This window comes from Dendropsophus ebraccatus, chromosome 15 (genome assembly GCF_027789765.1).
Source record: "Dendropsophus ebraccatus isolate aDenEbr1 chromosome 15, aDenEbr1.pat, whole genome shotgun sequence".
NCBI classification, from domain to species: domain Eukaryota; kingdom Metazoa; phylum Chordata; class Amphibia; order Anura; family Hylidae; genus Dendropsophus; species Dendropsophus ebraccatus.
Window position 1 is genome coordinate 15,664,033 of NC_091468.1, and position 18,699 is coordinate 15,682,731.

General features: G+C 41.5%; 1 long non-coding RNA gene across 1 annotated transcript; it reads left to right on the plus strand.

Moving 5' to 3' along the window:
* Nucleotides 1-6,301: 6,301 nt before the first annotated feature.
* LOC138774282 (uncharacterized) lies at nucleotides 6,302-8,213 on the plus strand. Its single transcript, XR_011360284.1, has 2 exons — nucleotides 6,302-6,481; nucleotides 7,000-8,213. It is a non-coding gene; the product is annotated as an uncharacterized lncRNA (long non-coding RNA).
* The last annotated feature ends 10,486 nt before the right edge of the window (nucleotides 8,214-18,699 follow it).

The following is an 18,699-nucleotide window of genomic DNA, read 5'->3' on the forward strand; positions in this document are numbered from 1 at the left end:
CAATCAGCTGTATTGTACCTGACAGCAAGAGTTCAATCCCCTGAGTGCTGCAAGGGCGGGTAAAAGGAAGAATAATGATCTAAATAGCATAAAATAGATTGACAATCTTATATTAATTTCCTATTAATATTATATTCAATATCAACATCTTTAAAACTTTAAGATTGTGAGTTCACCATTTATTGGAGTAGGAATTTAAAATCTCCATGTTTATTACAATGATTTGTTATAAAGCACTCCCCAAACAGTACATTTGCTTTATTTCGGGTTCATAAGGCAAAATATATATACCCGAAAGTTCGGGTTTGGATGGACTCGAGCATGCTCGAGGTTCGCTCGTCTCTAGTTATGATCATTGATGTAAGTCTTTGGAGAGTGGTGGTTACAGTTACATCACAGTCTTTCCCATAGACTGGTAAGTATTTCCATACCTGGGACTCAACAGTCGTATTTACCCGTTCATTTCCGGCTACACATTACAACCTACTAGAATGAAATATGAGAGTTTCTCTTTATTCTCGCTCTTTTTCAGCTCTTTCTGTTGACCCGTAGTTCCAGTTATGAAAAATAAACATTGATAGCATTTCACAAAGGTCTAGTGAGACCTTGGCGGCCGCCAAAGCCATGTCCTGGTGTGCTTCAAACTAGCATGGAGCTCTGTTATGCTTGCTGGATGACAGCACTACAAGCATTTCTTACTTGGATCCCGTCACCATAGCCATTCCTTCATCAATCATTCGCAGTGAATGAGAAAACATTTTTGGGGGAAAGAGTAAGAATCATGTCATGAAATAAAAACAGGCATATAAATTAAAATGGACGGTTACGTACCAAAGGGAAGTGTTACAGTAGGGGGGTCTCGTGTCCATGGCTAGTTGTTGCCCTCTGACCTCAAGTTAGTTAAAGATACTTTGCCATAACAATATTGGCCTTGTTTTAAGTCCCTAATTCTAAAATCCAGGCTCGATACTTGAACCAAACATTAGTTTAAAGCGACTCTGTACCCACAATCTGACCCCCCCAAACCACTTGTACCTTCGGATAGCTGCTTTTAATCCAAGATCTGTCCTTGGGTCCATTCGGCAGGTGATGCAGTTATTGTTATAAAAAAAAACAACTTTTAAACTTGCAGCCCTGTGTCAAATTGGCGTGACCTAGAGTGTCTATGCCCTTGGATTGCTACACGCCTCTGTCCCTCCTTCCCGTCCTCTTCATCATTAGGAAAGCCCCAAGCAAGATTTTTTCTATTCCTCACCTGTCTGAACACTGCACAGGCGCCTTAACGATCCAGCACATGTGCAGTTTTCAGACAGGTGATGAATAGGAGAAATTGTTCTAGGGGCATTTCTAATGATGAAGAGGACGGGGAGGAGGGACGGAGAGGTGGTGCAGGCCTAGGGCATGGGTATTCTACGCCACGCCACTTTTACTCAGGGCTGCAAGTTTAAAAGTAGTTTTTTTTTAGGACAATAACTGCATCACCTGTCGAACAAACCCCAGGACAGATCTTGGGTTAAAAGCAGCTGGTTGGGGGGGGGGGGCAGATTGTGGGTACAGAGTCACTTTAAGAAAGAAAATCAAACATGCTTGGAGCCCTCAAGGTTGTTGGGACAATCCCAGGAATCAGTCCAAAAAGAGGATGAGGTCTAATCTGTCCAAAAATTTTGGGGCATTCCCAGGTGGTTGTGGGGCAGGGCTTAAATATTGGCAACTATGAATTTGTAACTAGAGATGAGTGAATCCTAATAATTTGGTTCGTAACATTTGCAGGTTTTACCACAACATTCACCAACTTTGTGAACCGAACTTAATAAATCTATACATACCTGTCTGTCCCCAGGTGTCCTCTTATGTTGTCTTCAGCCCCCTCCAGCCCACCCAGGCAATCACTGACTTAGGGACAGCGCTGTGGCCAGTGATTGGCTGAGCAAGCTCTCACTCGTGTGTCTCGAGAGTGTCAGCCCGCTGAGACAATCACTGGCCCCGACTCTATCCTTCAGTCAGTGATTGCCTGAACGTGCTGGAGGGGGGCTGAGGACATGGAAGAGGACACAGAGGGAGAGCGGACAAATTGATAAACTTTTTTTTGGAAATTTTGTTAACAAATTTATACTCAGACCCCAATAGGCCCCAATCATACCATCATATACATACTCTATACCAGAATCAGTTTGGCCCACGTTAGTCCTCTTTGCACCATGATGCCCCATCTAATATTTTTCTCTAGGTCCTGCACACATGTTGATTTGGCCTTGCATTTCTATGGATGAATATTTAATTTTTTTTTTAATCACATTGTTCTTCTCCTTTTTCAGCCAGTAGTTACTTTTTCACATATTTTCCAACCCTGTGTCCTGTAACCTTACATGAATAATAATGCATTTTAACAGTAGAAAAGTAAGTCGAGCGCTCCGATGCCAAAATATCCTATTGCACAAAATGATTTGTAATGGATTTTATTTGGGCAACTACTGTTATATTGTTTTAAGCGTTTTCAGACCTTGCACGGAGAGTAAATATTATAAATTAGCATGTTTTCTAGAAGTATTTAGATCTAAGAAATTAATTTCCAAAAAGACATTACTGACAGATGGTTTTATAAGCAATACCAGACTCTACAATTTGGGAAAGAAACCTTTTTTTTTTAAGGGGGACTGAAGTTTTTTTTTCATGAAAGCTCACAAAGCCGGCCAAATGCTTTTCAGCAAAGGGGAGAGCTGCCAGCAACTATAAATGGTGCTGCGGAGTAAGACATAGGAATTTATAGTCTAGAAATAACAAATTCTAAAGGGTCTCCTCTTTTTTAGTGTTAGATCCACTGGGTGGAAATTGCTAAATGTTCTACACAAATCGTTCTTCTATTATGGAGACCTCCCATAGACTATAGAAAAGAGCAGATATTTTTTTTAAATGGATAGACTTCTTTTTAGTTTATGAGTCTAGAACAATAGAACATAGAATATTATACAACACTGAGAACAATAGGCTTGTAGTGGGTTAAACACACAGTCCAAGTGCCTGACCGCAAGTGCCACATTTCAGTAGATGTGCAGTGAGTCTCTACTATAGAAAGTTGTCCATAAAGAGACGTCCTTTTACAATGCCACCCTGTAATAACACACACAGGCACCATTCCATATGTCATGACTTTTTTTTTTAAAGAATAAAAAAAAAGTATAAAAAAACTTCATATGTCATAGACAGACAAACAGTTTTACCAGAGTGTTCAAACGCCAGCTAGGAGAAGTCAAAACTCAAGTCAATAGGGCCAACCTGGTCTCATAGACACTGAACGAGCGACCACTCATTCTTGTGATTAATAAAATTAGAGATGAGCAAATTGAATACAGCGAAGCTGGATTTGCAGCGAATTTAGCAAAAATTTGATTTGTTGCTTCGGCGAATTTTTGCTAAATTTGTTAACAAAATTTGCAAAAAAAAAAAAGGTTTATTCACCTGTTCACACCCCCTTGGTATCCTCTTCTCTGCCTTCTGCCGTCTCCAGCCCGCTCATTCAATCACTGACTGAGAGACATCACCACGGGCCAGTGATTGGCTAAGCAGGCTGTCACTCTCAAGGCACAAGAGTGACAGCCCACTCAGCTAATCACTGGCCACAGACCAGTCTGTTCTCAGTCAGTGATTGGAGAGTGGAGAGTGACAGCCCACTCAGCCAATCACTGATTGACTAAAAAGTCACAGGGCAGCGGCCAGTGATTGGCTTAGAGGGGTGTCTTCAGCCGCCTCCAGTCCGCTCAGGAAATCACTGACTGAGGGTTAGGGCTGCAGCCAGTGATTGACTGAGCGGGCTGTCACTCTTGTATCTAAAGAGAGACAGCCCACTCAGCCAATCACTGATTGACTAAAAAGTCACAGGGCAGCGGCCAGTGACTGGCTTAGAGGGCTGTCTCTCTTTAGATACAAGAGTGACAGCCCGCTCAGTCAATCACTGGCTGCAGCCCTAACCCTCAGTCAGTGATTTCCTGAGCGGACTGGAGGCGGCTGAAGACACCAGAAGAGGACATCGGGGGAGCGTAGACAGGTTTGTATAGATTCATCAAGTTTGGTTTGAAAAATTCACAAATTTTGCTGTAAAAATGCTACTAAACAAATTTTTAAAAGATTGGCTCATCTCTAATTAAAATAAAGGATAGATGGGATACCTATATGATATTAGTCAAGGCGAGTATGTGGGGTATATAACATGCACTTGCACTATATGTCTTTGTGACTCAACAGACAGTAGGTTCTCAAAGACACTCTCTAGGCTTATTGGGCATGTAATAAGGTTCCTCTTTATGCCGAATGGCATAAAAATGTATGCAGGAGACGAAAACAATAATGTATGCTTCTTTAGCCTGAAGCATCGTAGGGAAGAACGATACAGTCCTAATATACTTCACTAGCATAATCTTCACCAGTTGGTTCCCCAACGATTAACATAATAATGGATGGCGGGCTGCAGTATCCTTTAGCATTAAGGTTCATGAGGAGAAGTGATGGGTCAGCCAGGAAGCTCTCGGCCTGGTGGCATATCAAGGCTCTTAGAGTAAATTACCAAAATGAAGCCTATAGGCCTTCTCACGTGCACTTAACAGAAGTAGCAAAACATGTTGTCCTGTATATTCACACATATAAAGGTTTGGAAAGAACACATTGCAAGAGCACCGAAACCATACAAAGGAAAACTTCAGTGAAAGCAGGATTGGTACATGGATGGTGGACTATCTCCTGAGAAGATGTGGAGCTGTAATACTGTATGTGAGGTAGGACATATAGAAACCAGGCTTACACGGCGATTAGCTATAAAATGTAAAAAAATTGGGGTTAAATGTATTGGTCAGCAAAGCTTAAAGGGGTTATCCAGCGCTACAAAAACATGGCCACTTTTCCCCCTACTGTTGTCTCCACCCAAACCGGAGACAACAGTAGGGGGAAAGTGGCCATGTTTTTGTAGCGCTGGATAACCCCTTTAATTGCAACCCGCACCTGAACTGGAGACAAGAGTCATGTTGTCTCTGGAAGAAAGTGGCCATGTTTTTGTAGCACTGGATAACCCCTTTAAGCAGATGGAACGATAGTGAGTTATAGGGTGTGATAGTAGGGGATATGGCCTGTCTGAGTATGGTGCCCAGAAGGAAACAGTTCTCACCTTCTCTCATTTGTTTGGTTGGTGTTCTGGAGTTGTTGGAGGGTCTGGGATTTCCTCATGGCTACTCGGTAGGTAATAGGTCTTCGGAGGCAAATCATTTTCAGTCAGTATAAAAGACTAACACTTTATTATATGGTTATAAATTGACAACGCTAATTTTCTTCTCTCTCTTTCTGTGAAGGTCCAGCTGGAGTTTGGCTCCTGTTTGACCCGGTCCCCTGGAGCAGTAATATCTATAAAAGTGCTTTCTCTTCTTTATACCCCCCCAGGGCGAGTGCACACTTACACCATTGCTTTGTGCCAACAAATGAAGCACGTCTTATATACTTTTAAACCTTATATGACCTTATTTTAACACTTCTCCCAACTGTTGGGGTTGGCCTGAAAAATGTCTTTACATCCATAATAAATCTGGAGCACTGCACTTTTTTTATTATTATTATTTGGGGGGGGGGGGTCAATTTGCTGCAGATCTTTTTCAGAAAAACTTTTTTTTTGTCACAGGGATACAGCAAAAGTTTTGATTGGTTAGGGTCAGAGAGAAGCTGATGGTACCACACGTCACAATCCCCTGTTAGGGTATGTTCACACATAGGCGAGGAATTTGTGCGCTTGAAATTTTACCTGCACTGATTGGCTGATGAGGAGCGAGGGGACCTGGGAGCTTCACACAGCCGCAGCGCTGAGCGGGTAATGCATGCTCCAGGCCGGGGCTGTGAGTGTTGGCCGGCAAGGGGTTAAAGGGGCCAGGTCACATATCCGCAGCGGAATGAAAATTCCACTGCGGGTATGTGACCCCATAGAACTTCCCTATACCGGGATCTGCAGCGGATTTCACTGCAAACTCACAGGGTGAAATCCACTGCGGATCCAGTACGTGTGAAGCTACCCTTAGTAATTCATACAGGTATCCATACAGGTCACTGTATAAATGATAGGAAAGATGGCAGCTCATGATGCCACACCCCTTCACAATAAGCCACACCCATTTTGTCTATATTATAATCTATTGAACGCTACCTAAGGGTACGTTCACACGTACCGGACCCGCAGCGGATTTTCTGCTGCGGATCCGCAGCAGATCCGCAGCAGATCCTCAGCAGGTTTCATCTAAATAACTGAACACAGCATCAAATCTGCACCATCAAATCTGCTGCGGATCCTGTACTTGTGAACACACCCTTAGTATTATACACTTATACACAGAGCAGCTGTGGCAGTTATGATGACATCACAGATCACATGATGTCACAACTGGCACTCAGTGTAAACAACTGTAACCTGGTAACCTGGAGTCACTGGAGCCGTACACCTGGAAGAGGAGGCCAGGTATATATAGCCAGGAGGGGGAGGGGGAGCTACAATTACACTATTTATACTCAAACAGTCTCCACAAATACACTTGATATTATAGTGTGTGTGGGGGGGGGGAGGCTGCTGCCTCTCCAGGACATGTGTGGTATTACAAGGCCACCTGACAAATGGTTGACTATATAACATACAGCGTATAGAGAGGATGAGGTGTGTCACAGACGGGGCCCCTCTATAATATCCTTATATAGGACATATGGGCAGAGCTGGTCAAGTTGGGAAAGTTTCATGAGGCCCCATTGTTGGGAAGTTTTTCCCATGATGTTTTGTTCGCATTTTGTAAGGTGACATCACAATGCTTATACCATAGACACCAGATGACATCACAATGCTTATACCATAGACACCAGATGACATCACAATGCTTATACCTTAGACAACAGATGACATCACAATGGTTATACCATAGACACCAGATGACATCACAGTAGAATATAGAAAACTCTGAACCTGAACCATCTTTCCTCACTTGGCAGATGGAAGAGGAAGAGTCCAGACCTGGAGCTGGGGCCCCTGCACACGTCCTGGAGCTGAGGTAAGTACACAGAGAAATGCACAAGATGTCCACCTTTCGGATATCATTGTGAATTTCCCACTCATTGTGCTGTGGATTTTACCTGCACAGAGTCGCTGGTATAATCCACACTGTTTGTCCGGTATAAATTGTAGTGTATGGTCAACTTTAGTAGCAGAATATGTATTATATATTAAAGTGTAAGCTCTTAAGCTGACCATACACATTGAATAGCTGTCAGCTTAATGTTCTTTCAGCCGGCAGCTATCCCCCTCATTCACTAAGTTCACATGGATGCTCAACTTGACTGAGTGTTCATGTGTTCTAAATGGGGAGAGGAGAGGTAAGCCTAACCCTACCAGATTCATCTGGTGGTGGCTTATCACCATGAGAACAAAAGGATCAGGCAGTTAAAAATCCAACATGCCTGATGCTTCACTTTCTCGAATCAGGATGGATCACACGCTCACGATTCCTTCACTTGCCCCCGTGCGCATCTCTGCCTGTGCCATAGAGTCCTTTCTATGGTCAGGCAAATTCCACTGTCAATGTCAATTCTTTTGGCGGACAGCAGAATCCGCCCGACCATAGAGTGGAGTCTATGGGACGAGCGGAAATGCGCACAGGAGCGAGCAATGGAATCCGCAGGAACGTCTCCGCTTCGATTCCTCAGTCTAAATGCAGCCTAAGAGGGGAGTCAGGAATCCTCCGTACACATTAGACAGCAAGGTATCTGTTGTGTGTTAGAGTGTAAGCTCCTAGGAGCAGGGCATATATATTAGAGTGTAAGCTCTTAGGAGCAGGGCATGTACTGTATATTAGAGTGTAAGCTCTTAGGAGCAGGGCATGTATTGTATATTTTCTCTCTTTCTCTCTCTATACAGCAATATGCAGCAGGCCAGATGGGATCCAGGGAGATATCCGATCGCCACTTGTGGGGTCAGGAAGGAATTTTTTTCCCCCCTGAGGTATAACTCTCCGGGGGGTTTCTTCGCCTTCCTCTGGATATTGGTACGGTGGCTCTTAATTCAGGTCAGTGACCGCGGCGAGTTCTGTGGTCCCCACCAGACCTGACCTGAGAGTCGCTGTCACCATGTTTAGTGTAATAAAGGCCGGTAATGTTTTATTACAATGTTGCATTAAAAAAAAATAAAAATAAAATAATTCTAAAACATATCTATTGTTTCCTGCGTGTTTTATCTGGTGATCAGGATGAGAGGGATCGATGTTCCAGAACTAGATGTAAACATGGCTGCTCATCCAGTGTATAATAAATGTAGTCTCTCCTAAACACATGGATTAGGCCCGGTGTTGTTATATTCAGCCTGATCACTGTAGTGCAGGGTGAGTCGCCTGAACATCAGAAGAAAGAGAAGGGCCTGCCACCGTCCTGCAGAGAGAGGGATGAGGGACCTGATCACATGACCAGAAGGTCCTCAACACTACAGTGTGGAAATCGGCCAGAGAGAGGAAGAGGGAGAAGACTGAGCTGTAAGTGCTGTGTGTGTGTGTGTGTGTGTGTGTGTGTATGTGTGTGTCTGTGTGTCAGTCAGTAATGTGTCAGAGCAATGTCCCATTGTGTTCAATGGGATTTTCACTCTGTTGTTCACATGGCAGAATTTACACGCAAAATGTTCCGCTGTAGATCCGCTTTCCGCCCGAAGAATTGACATGATTAGAGAAATCCCATAGAACTCATTGGGGCTTTGAATTTCATCTCGATTTACGCTTGAATTCAACGCCAATTCTGCGCCTATATGTCCCTTTGACCTGTCAGGTCTCGAGGCCTCACAAACCCGAACCACCAGGATCGGACAGGTCAGGAGAACAGTTTTTCTCCCAAACACTATGGGGGAGATTTATCAAACTGGTGTAAAGTAGAATTATCTCAGTTGCCCCTAGCAACCAATCAGATTCCACCTTTTATTCCTCACAGATTCTTTGAAAAATTAAAGGTGGAATCTGTCATGGACACAATCATGGCTGCAGTGAATAAATAGAATTTTCTCCACTTTGCACTTTGTGGCACTTTGTTGGAACGCTCCTAACCTGGCAGCTCATGGGGCCAGTTTGTGAGATCCTGAAAGGTTCTCTTAAAATGGGTACTCGAGAGGGAAAAAAAACCTTTTAAATCAAGTGGTGTCAGAGATTTGTGATTTCTTTCTATTAAAGAATCTCCTGTCCTCCAGTACTTATCATCTGCTGTATGTCCTGCGGAAGTGATGTATTCTTTCCAGTCTGATACAGTGCTCTCTGCTGCCACCTCTGTGTTGTGTCAGGAATTGTCCAGAGCAGTATTCAAACTCAAGAGTATAAATTTATTGTGAACATTACGTGGACAGGGACGGGAGGGGTGTAGATATATTGGAGCCTAGTATACCTATTATGTATTGAAATTACCAACCAAATCAAAAACGCAATCTAAATCCACAGTTAGAACCCCCAGCAATTCTGCAGTAAACCTTACACTTTTGTTGGCCATACCCGACACTCACGGCGTCTTCTGACATCGGTGTAAGGTCTCTCCCTATTGATCACTGACAGATGAGAACACAGGCTTGCTTGGCCATGTCGAATGTTCCTGTGTGTGGGAAATACAGGGGGCACCGGGGGAGAGATCACTGACAGCTGAGCGATCAGTTTGGCCGTCAGTTATTGAAGGTGTATGGGGACCTTAAGAGGTATGCTGTGGATCTGAATATCTTCAGCATTTTTTCTACTACATATGAATAAGGATTTAACAATCTCATTAACATCTACAGATCTATACACAATTGCCACCAATTATTGGTGCAGAATTTATTGAAAATAGGATAAAAATACCCAAAGAAATTCACTATGACCAAACTTTTAGTAAATTTACAACATCCACAGCGACCTGGACGTTTGACCCCAACACTTCATTACTTACCATTTGCCAAGTAGGCTTCATCTGTTCATTCGTCTACATTGAGAACATATATGTAAGTGTCTTATTTCAAGTCCCAGAAACCAGTTGGTGCCTTATGGATAAATCATACATTGCCGGTCACAGATGGGCTTTTTTTAGTAAGTGCACAATTGAAGCATCTTTGATGTCCTCGGGCCCTGTCCTTTCTTCTCAATTGAATTGAAGGAGTTGTATGAATTTGCTCACCATATGGTCACCTCCTTGCTTCGGGATCTTAGTGGGTAAATCATCCAAGATAAACTATTTCATATTTTCCCGGCAAATTCCTTATTTTATATAATATATATATATATATATATATATATATATATATATATATATATACTGTATATATATGATATGTACATCTGTAATACATTCATACAATACATTCAGTATATTCAGAAGTTGTCTTGTTAAAAGAGCAAATGTCAATAGACAGACAGATAGATAGATAGATAGATAGATAGATAGAAGGAAGGAAGATAGATAGATAGATAGATAGATAGATAGATAGATAGATAGATAGATAGAAGATAGATAGATAGATAGATAGATAGATAGATAGATAGATAGGAGATAGATAGATAGATAGATAGATAGAAGATAGATAGATAGGAGATAGATAGGAGATAGATAGATAGATAGATAGATAGATAGATAGATAGATAGATAGATAGAAGGAAGGAAGATAGATAGATAGATAGATAGATAGATAGATAGATAGATAGATAGATAGATAGATAGAAGATAGATAGATAGATAGATAGATAGATAGGAGATAGATAGATAGATAGATAGATAGGAGATAGATAGATAGATAGATAGATAGGAGATAGATAGATAGATAGATAGATAGATAGATGATAGATAGATAGATAGATAGATAGATAGATAGATAGATAGATAGATAGATAGATAGGAGATAGAAGATAGATAGATAGATAGATAGATAGATAGATAGATAGATAGATAGATGAGGTGAATTCACCTATCACAGAAGGAAAATGGAGGACAGTTTCCAAATCCACCAGTCCAAAGGGCATTTTACGTGGGCCGATTATCGACCTAAAGAAGCACTATTAGGAACACTAGTATTTAATAAAGAGCCCATGTGAAATTAGAAAAATTGTCTCATTCCAATAATCCTTTGTATGACTTGGCCATATAATTGCTCAAATTGATAAAATCAGATGTGTACATACATATATGTAAAGGTGAACCGATGTGCTGTTTTTAGTAAAGTAACTCATATCCCTGTACTGTTCTTCTCCCTCATGGATCTAATCACTTTCTAATATCCTCTCTGAACTGTGACCCTGATGTTGCCATGCAACAATGCAAACACTTTCCCACAATCCCTTTTGCATGCTATACGGTGGGGGGGCTAAAAAGACAGCCGCATCCACGTCATATGCGGCGGCCATATGAAGGGCAGAATAAGCTGCAGGCGCCCGGGGTATGGAAAAAAGAGATACGGTAGAGTGGTGCTGTGCCCAGAAAAACACACCTCTTCCACCCATCTGGCCCGCCCTTGTATCCTACCGGTATTACTGTACCTCCTTCTCTGCTTCTCAGATCTCACTGCTGTCTGATTTTTTTTTTTTATTAATTTTTATTTGGTGTGCGTTAGAAGAAAGGTAGTCTTATACGGCGAGTGTATCCCAAACTCTATAGTTTAGCTGGAGAAGTTGGGGGTCATCTTATATGGCCGGTCGTCTTATACGCCGGAAAATACGCTATATTATAATGCCAATCACAAACTCAGCAAATAATCTCAACTATCATTTATAACTCTCATTAACCAATAACTTCACCTTCCTCTCTCCTTACTGTAGTCAAAGTAACCGTCTGTTTTTAATAAACGTCTAATTATTATGATTTTCCATTAATTTTTATGGCTAAATTTTTTTTGTCATAAAAATTAGAATTTTTATGCTTCGCATTCTAAAAGCAACTTTTATGACGGCAAGAATCTTATTTTCCATTCTCGAAAGTTCAATATTTGGTTATTAAAACCGTTGGGTTTTGTCTACCTATTAGCTCCAGGACACAGATGTGAACGTTCCATCTAATTTCATTGACTCTCTGGGAATATTAATTTCACCCTGTGCAGCTGATACGGGGGGAATCTTATTTTTCCAGGCTAAATATATTGTTATAGCTTGTGCTGCAAATTTTATTGACTTTTTGAACCCACTTCACAAACGCCTTTAAGTACTTTATAATGACATCTTCTATAAAGGTTCTCGCTTTTTTTTTTTTTTGCCAAACGTGTTTCTGTAAGAGGGCGACTTTACATCTTCTCTATTGTTTGTGCTCGTACACGAGAGGTGACGACTGGAAGAGCAGTGCAGATGAGGAAACTTCTGGTGGTTGGTAAAACCATTTACCCGATTGTCCTCGTAGTAAATCATGGTCTTGGCTTGGTGCAGTGAATGTGGTTTGAATTTAGATATCAGTCATTTTATACTATTATATAAGGGTCTGTCAGAGATAGTCAGTAATATAGAGATTACCAGTGAGGAGTAAAGCTGAACAGGCAGCGCTTTGTACAAGATATATCTGTCATGTGTTGACCTTTCGTAAACCTACACTAATATATTAAAGAATTGCATAAACGAGTCTGTTTGTACCAATTTTTTATATTGTGCAATATGTTCTGTAGCGTTATATGCAGAATACAATTCACAATTCACTATGAACCCAACTTATTAGTATTTTTGTACTGGTAAAATCATCACATTTGAAATTTGGCATTGGTTCATTTAAAGGGTCATCTAGTGAAAAACACAGGAACAAGCCAGGAACACGGCTAATTTTTCTAGGAGGATGCCTTGGGCAGTGTACCAGAATGAGTGTGCACTGTTGAGTAGCAGCATGTCTAGGTCGGTACTACAGTGGTTTACTGGAAACAGACCACGCCACTGCTACGGGGCCTGCCAGTCTCTCTTGTGGCTGGAGGCAGCATTGGCCAGTGATTGGCTCAGCTGGCTGTTACTCTTGTATCTTGAGAGTGATAGTCCGCTCAGTCAATCACTAGCCATGGCTCTGTGTCTCAGTCAGTGACTTCCTTAGAGGGCTGGAGGTGGCTGAAGACACGAAAGAGGACACCGGAGGAGTGCGGACAGGTATGTAAAGATTTGTTAAATTCAGTCTGCAAAGTCCACAAATTTTGCTGTAAAAATTTGTAAACATCACAAACAGAATTTTAAAAAGATTCGCTCTTCTCTAATGACAACCATTCAGATGTAAGAAGCTCTGAATCCACTGGGGCGGTTTCTGATCTTACTTTGCAGCTGAAATGCCAGTACCTGCTTTGGTACCACCTCCGCTAACCTACAACAGCTTACAAGTTACAACTAGAGATGAGTGAACCGGGTTCGGGTTCGAGACGATCCGAACCCGAACGTTCGGTATTTGATTAGTGGGGGCTGCAGAACTTGGATAAAGCTCTAAGGTTGTCTGGAAAACATGGATACAGCCAATGACTACAGTATATCCATGTTTTCCAGATAGCCTTAGGGCTTTATCCAAGTTCAGCAGCCACCGCTAATCAAATGCCGAAAGTTCGGGTTCGGATCGACTTGAGCATGCTCCAGGTTCGCTCATCTCTAGTTACAACCCGTTTCTGGTTTGCAGAGTATAAGTTTATCCTTGTGTCTTGACTACAGCCTTCCACAAGATAGGATAGTCTTAGCCACCAGGAGTCCTGTTTACAGCTGCAGGATACTGGGCAAAAGTATAGAGTCTGTAACGGAAACCCATGCCGCTGTTACTCATCACAAGTATTTTTGCTTTTGTTTTTTTAATGACAGGTACACTTAATGCTTGGTGGGGTGTTGCACCCATAATCTAATCTACGTGTCTACTGTAGATCAGGCATACAAACTTGGTGAGGTTTAAAAGACATACTCACTTTACCAATCTCATGCTGCTCCCATTCCTTTGCACCATGGGTCTCCAACCAAGCACTGACCACAGAAGAGGCATCATGGCTCAAGGCAAGATGGACCAGGAAGTGGATGCTGGTGGGAGACCCAGGACATGTTGGAACACACGATTGGTGACCAGGGGCGTAACTAGAAATAGCAGGGCCCCATAGGAAACTTTTGATTGGGCCCCCCTTCCTTCCCGACTGACCCTAAGCTGTCCACCTGGTGCTGTAAATGATGACAGCTCAAGGGGCCCAGTGTATTGCAGGAGTGGGCAATGGGGCCCCCCTGTTGTGGTGGGCCCCATAGCAGCCGCTATGGCTGCTATAGTTGTAGTTAAACCCCTGTTGGTGACATTTTTCGCCTCTTTAAAATTCCCCTTTAAGAATAAAAATAAATTGTTGCAATAACTGAAAAATATTAAAGGACACCCTAGACCCTAGAGTAGTAAATGTACCACAAATCCCCAGCACGGGGTGACAAACAATCTCCATTCTCATCACCATGGGCTGGAGGCAATGAGGCGGTACAATGCTTTGAGGTTTATTGACTGACAAAAGTCAATGAAGTTTCACTTCCGCCCCAGTATAATCGCCGGTCTTCAAAAAGTGTCAAAACAATAATGTCAATGAAATGGTCTCACTGACAGTCGAAATTATTTTTCAGTGATTTCCAATATCCTGCAGCCAAATTCCGACCTAAAGAGATCACCGCGTCCAAGACACTGACACGTGTTCACATCACTTGGTCAGAAAGCATCAATGGCATTAAGGCTATAGTGACAATAACAGTGTACTGTACTAGTTTTACTAGTTGTACTAGTTTTTAGTTACATTGGACGATTATCGTGCAGAAAATCGATATAATGGTCAAATTTAAACGATAATCGTGTTGTGTAATTGCAGGCGATGATCGAAAAATTGTTTGTGTGTCGTTAATCACTGATTTAAATCTGACCCTTAAATCATTGTTAATCGTTCACTAATCGGTCGCTGTAATTGCACATTTGTTCACTAATCGTTAAGCGTAATTCCAAATCGTTTCTTCTTTTGCTGGGATCAGATGGAGTAAACGATCGTAGTAAGGATCTAGTAACGTAACTTACAACTATCGTTCTGTAAAATATGGTGAATAGAGATGAGCAAACCGGGTTCGGGTTCGAGTCGATCCGAACCCGAACGTTCGGTATTTGATTAGCGGGGGCTGCTGAACTTGGATAAAGCCCTAAGGTTGTCTGGAAAACATGGATACAGCCAATGACTATATCCATGTTTTCCACATAGCCTTAGGGCTTCATCCAAGTTCAGCAGCCACCGCTAATCAAATGCCAAAAGTTCGGGTTCGGATGGACTCCAGCATGCTCCAGGTTCGCTCATCTCTAATTGTGAACGATTTCAGGTTAACGATAAACAATCTAATTTATCATTGATCGCTAGTCATTAAAAATAGTTTCATTTAATAGGACCCTAAGTCCTAAGTGCAAACTGGTAACTTCAGGTGCTGACCTAAGGTTTCTACCTTCTCTTCTGTTCTGTCTGTTCATGTATGTTAGCTTGTTTACTTCTGGTCCTGTCCATGTCAGATATTTCCTCAGGCATGTTGTGCGTTTTTATGGAGGACTACAACTTCCATCAGCCACTTCCATCAATTGCTTTGATTTTGCTCCTGATGGGCCTAACTCTTGTACTGATTGGTCTAACTCTTCTGCTCTACCATAAGTCCTGGGGGCATCTTAGAGTACTCGGACATTGTTGAGATGGGGGAAGGGTGATTGTTAATGGTGTACTTTACAGTTTCTAGGTCTTCTTTTGCTGTCATTGAATAAAACCTGTCAGATTCCCATTCAGAGGCAGCAAACTGATACATAGTAAATCAAACAGAGTAGGAAATAATGTTTGCAGCAGCTATGTAGAGGTGTTGTTATGTGATCACCCTAATATCATGGACAAATAAAGAGCATCAGATCCATTTATCCAAGGGGTACATATACAACAATCCCCCAATGTCTGTCACAAAATTAAGGATTAAGAATTTAGAGTGTTAAACAACATATTATAATATACTCTCAGTGCGAACAAGAGGTGATAATATAACATTCAAGATAACACCCCCCCCCCCCCCCATGCCAATTGTGCAACCTTAAGTAGTGTCCACTAAACAATTAGAAACAAATGTCCCGATGCATTTCCCCCACACAGCAGTGGGGTTCATCAGGGAACAATGTGCGAAAATATTCATCAGGGCACAATGTGGGAAAATATTTCTTTTAAATTGGAGACTATTAGAAATAAGTATCCTTGGAAGAAGCATGAGCCTAAGTTGATTCCTTACAATTGTGCAGGCATCAGTATTATGATTTACATAAGGATCAATAGTCCCTATAGGACTGCAGGCTGTTAAATTAACGCCTGTAGGCACTTTGGCTAGATACCAGCTCCTCGGATTTGGTCTCTCGTTTTTTCCATCCATTATTTATATCAACGCGCAGATCTTTATGGCTAATATAAATACAATTACCCGTATTAATAAATCTGGCTGCTTTGTATCAAGAGAAGAAATACGTCGGCTTGATTTCTGTTGAAATGTATGACAAGTAAAAGTAAATTTCTCAAAGGGACCTACACACTGTCTTGTTGTTTTAGGTGCTTACTCGGATCTTTTCTGGTTGGCTATATGCCTCGTTGTGAAATCATTCAATACAATTCTTTTTTAAGAGGAAATATTTATGGGGAAACCGTTCCTCCCAGACTTTTGTGGTTAGCGTTCGGGATTTTGTAATGTTTGCTTATCAACTCAGCGTGGATCGCCGCCTGCAGAAGGGGAGCGCACAATGTCTTTCTACAAGCAACTCTCCGCCATTGTCTGATTAAAGCATCACGCATTGTATCACCCCCGACATTTATCACTGAACATTCCACTATCCACCTCTGGACCAACGCACCGTCAATAGTTCTGATCCCCAGCCATCCAGGCCACAAGAGGGAGCAATTTATAAGCACAGCACACCATGGGAAATGTTTCCTCTAACCAAAGCCAGATGTTCACTTGTCACTAGTTAATTCATCATTTTCAGACAAAAAATACATTTTTTTTAAAGACGCACATACTTACCGAATCTTGTTTATTTTTATGGGAAACTTGTTCGCATTAAAAATGTTCCCACCTTCGTTCCCCTTTGAATTTATTGACGGTTGAGATCCCCCCCACACACACACACACATTTTTTAGATAGCATATTGTTTTTATTGTTTAGTACTGTTCATTTGTCTTTATTCCTGATCTGTGCAGATGATAAAGATTTAGTGTCAAAAAACAAGATCAGATCCCATTGGAGGAATAACATTTTTTTGGCCTGTTTTCCCCGGATGCAACCTGATTCTGTTTTTGGCATTGGATACGCAGGTCCCATACTGAGCCATAAAAACGTACATGAATAAAGCTGCACAGTCATATCCTGGATGTTACAGGACATCATTACTTGTAGCTTGTATATGTATATATATATATATATATATATATATATATATATATATATATATATATATAGGTCCAAAAGTAGATGGACAGTATGTGTAATACGGATACGGATGGGGAGATTTATCAAACATGGTGTAAAGTGAACCTGGCTCCGTTGCCCCTAGCAACCAATCAGATTCCACTTTACCTTCCTCACAGACTCTTTGGAAAATGAAAGGTGGAATCTGATTGGTTGCTAGGGGCAACAGAGCCAGTTTCACTTTACACCATGTTTGATAAATCTCCCATTTCATAATCCTATTACACATACTTTCCACACACACACACACACACACACACACACACATATATATATATATATATATATATATATATATAATGTTCATTATTTGAATCCAAGGAAGCTTCCTATGTGTGGTGTGATGTAATGAAGATATACGCGATTACAGTATCAGATCAAAGGATGAAAGGGAGGCTTCCTGTTCTAGCACCTCACCTAGAAGGGTCTTATGTAGACACAGCCCCGTCTATGGCATCCAGATTAGTATTGACAAGCATTTAATAAATGGTGGCATATATACATGGTGGGAGGATGACAGACATACAGGAGAAGGGCTGTACTGAGATCTCCAGGGATAAGTTTAAGAGTTGGCCTTGTCCGATCATATTAGGGAGAATACAAACCATGTTCCTGGGAAAGCTCAATGCAAAGTCATAGATAAGTGATAAGACGAGAGACAACATGGAGTCAGACGTCCAGGCTTTCAAGTCTCCAGTGAACACTGCGGCACCATATATACATTTAGGCAACATAAAGCTATACCCTAACATAAACGTGTGTACTTACATCATCATATAATATCTCTATTTCATGTAAAAACTTGATGTTAAAGGGGTAGCTTATTAATAAGCAGACAGCTTATTAACACACATTACAAAGTTAGATAACTTTGTAATGTGTGTTAATTAAGCAGAAAAAGAAAAACGCCACACTATCCCTTTAAGTCTATATAGCTGACTATAGAGAACAAGCAGTATCGGTTATATTGTAGAATTCTGCGACAGGAATCCTCCCGTCCTCCTTCCTGAAAAGTAATGTCAACAAAATGTGTCTCCCATCAGGTCACCGTGACTTCTGCCAGGTCAAATGTGCTGTAAATCAATTGTAACTTCTAACTTGCCATTTTTGTCCTATTCTCCCCTTAGGCTATGTTCACACTACGTAAAAGTACACCCGTTGTTGCCATCGGCAACAACGGCCATACTTTGTAAGACACTGCCTTATTTTCTATGAGATCCTGGCCGGGGCGTATCCACGTCG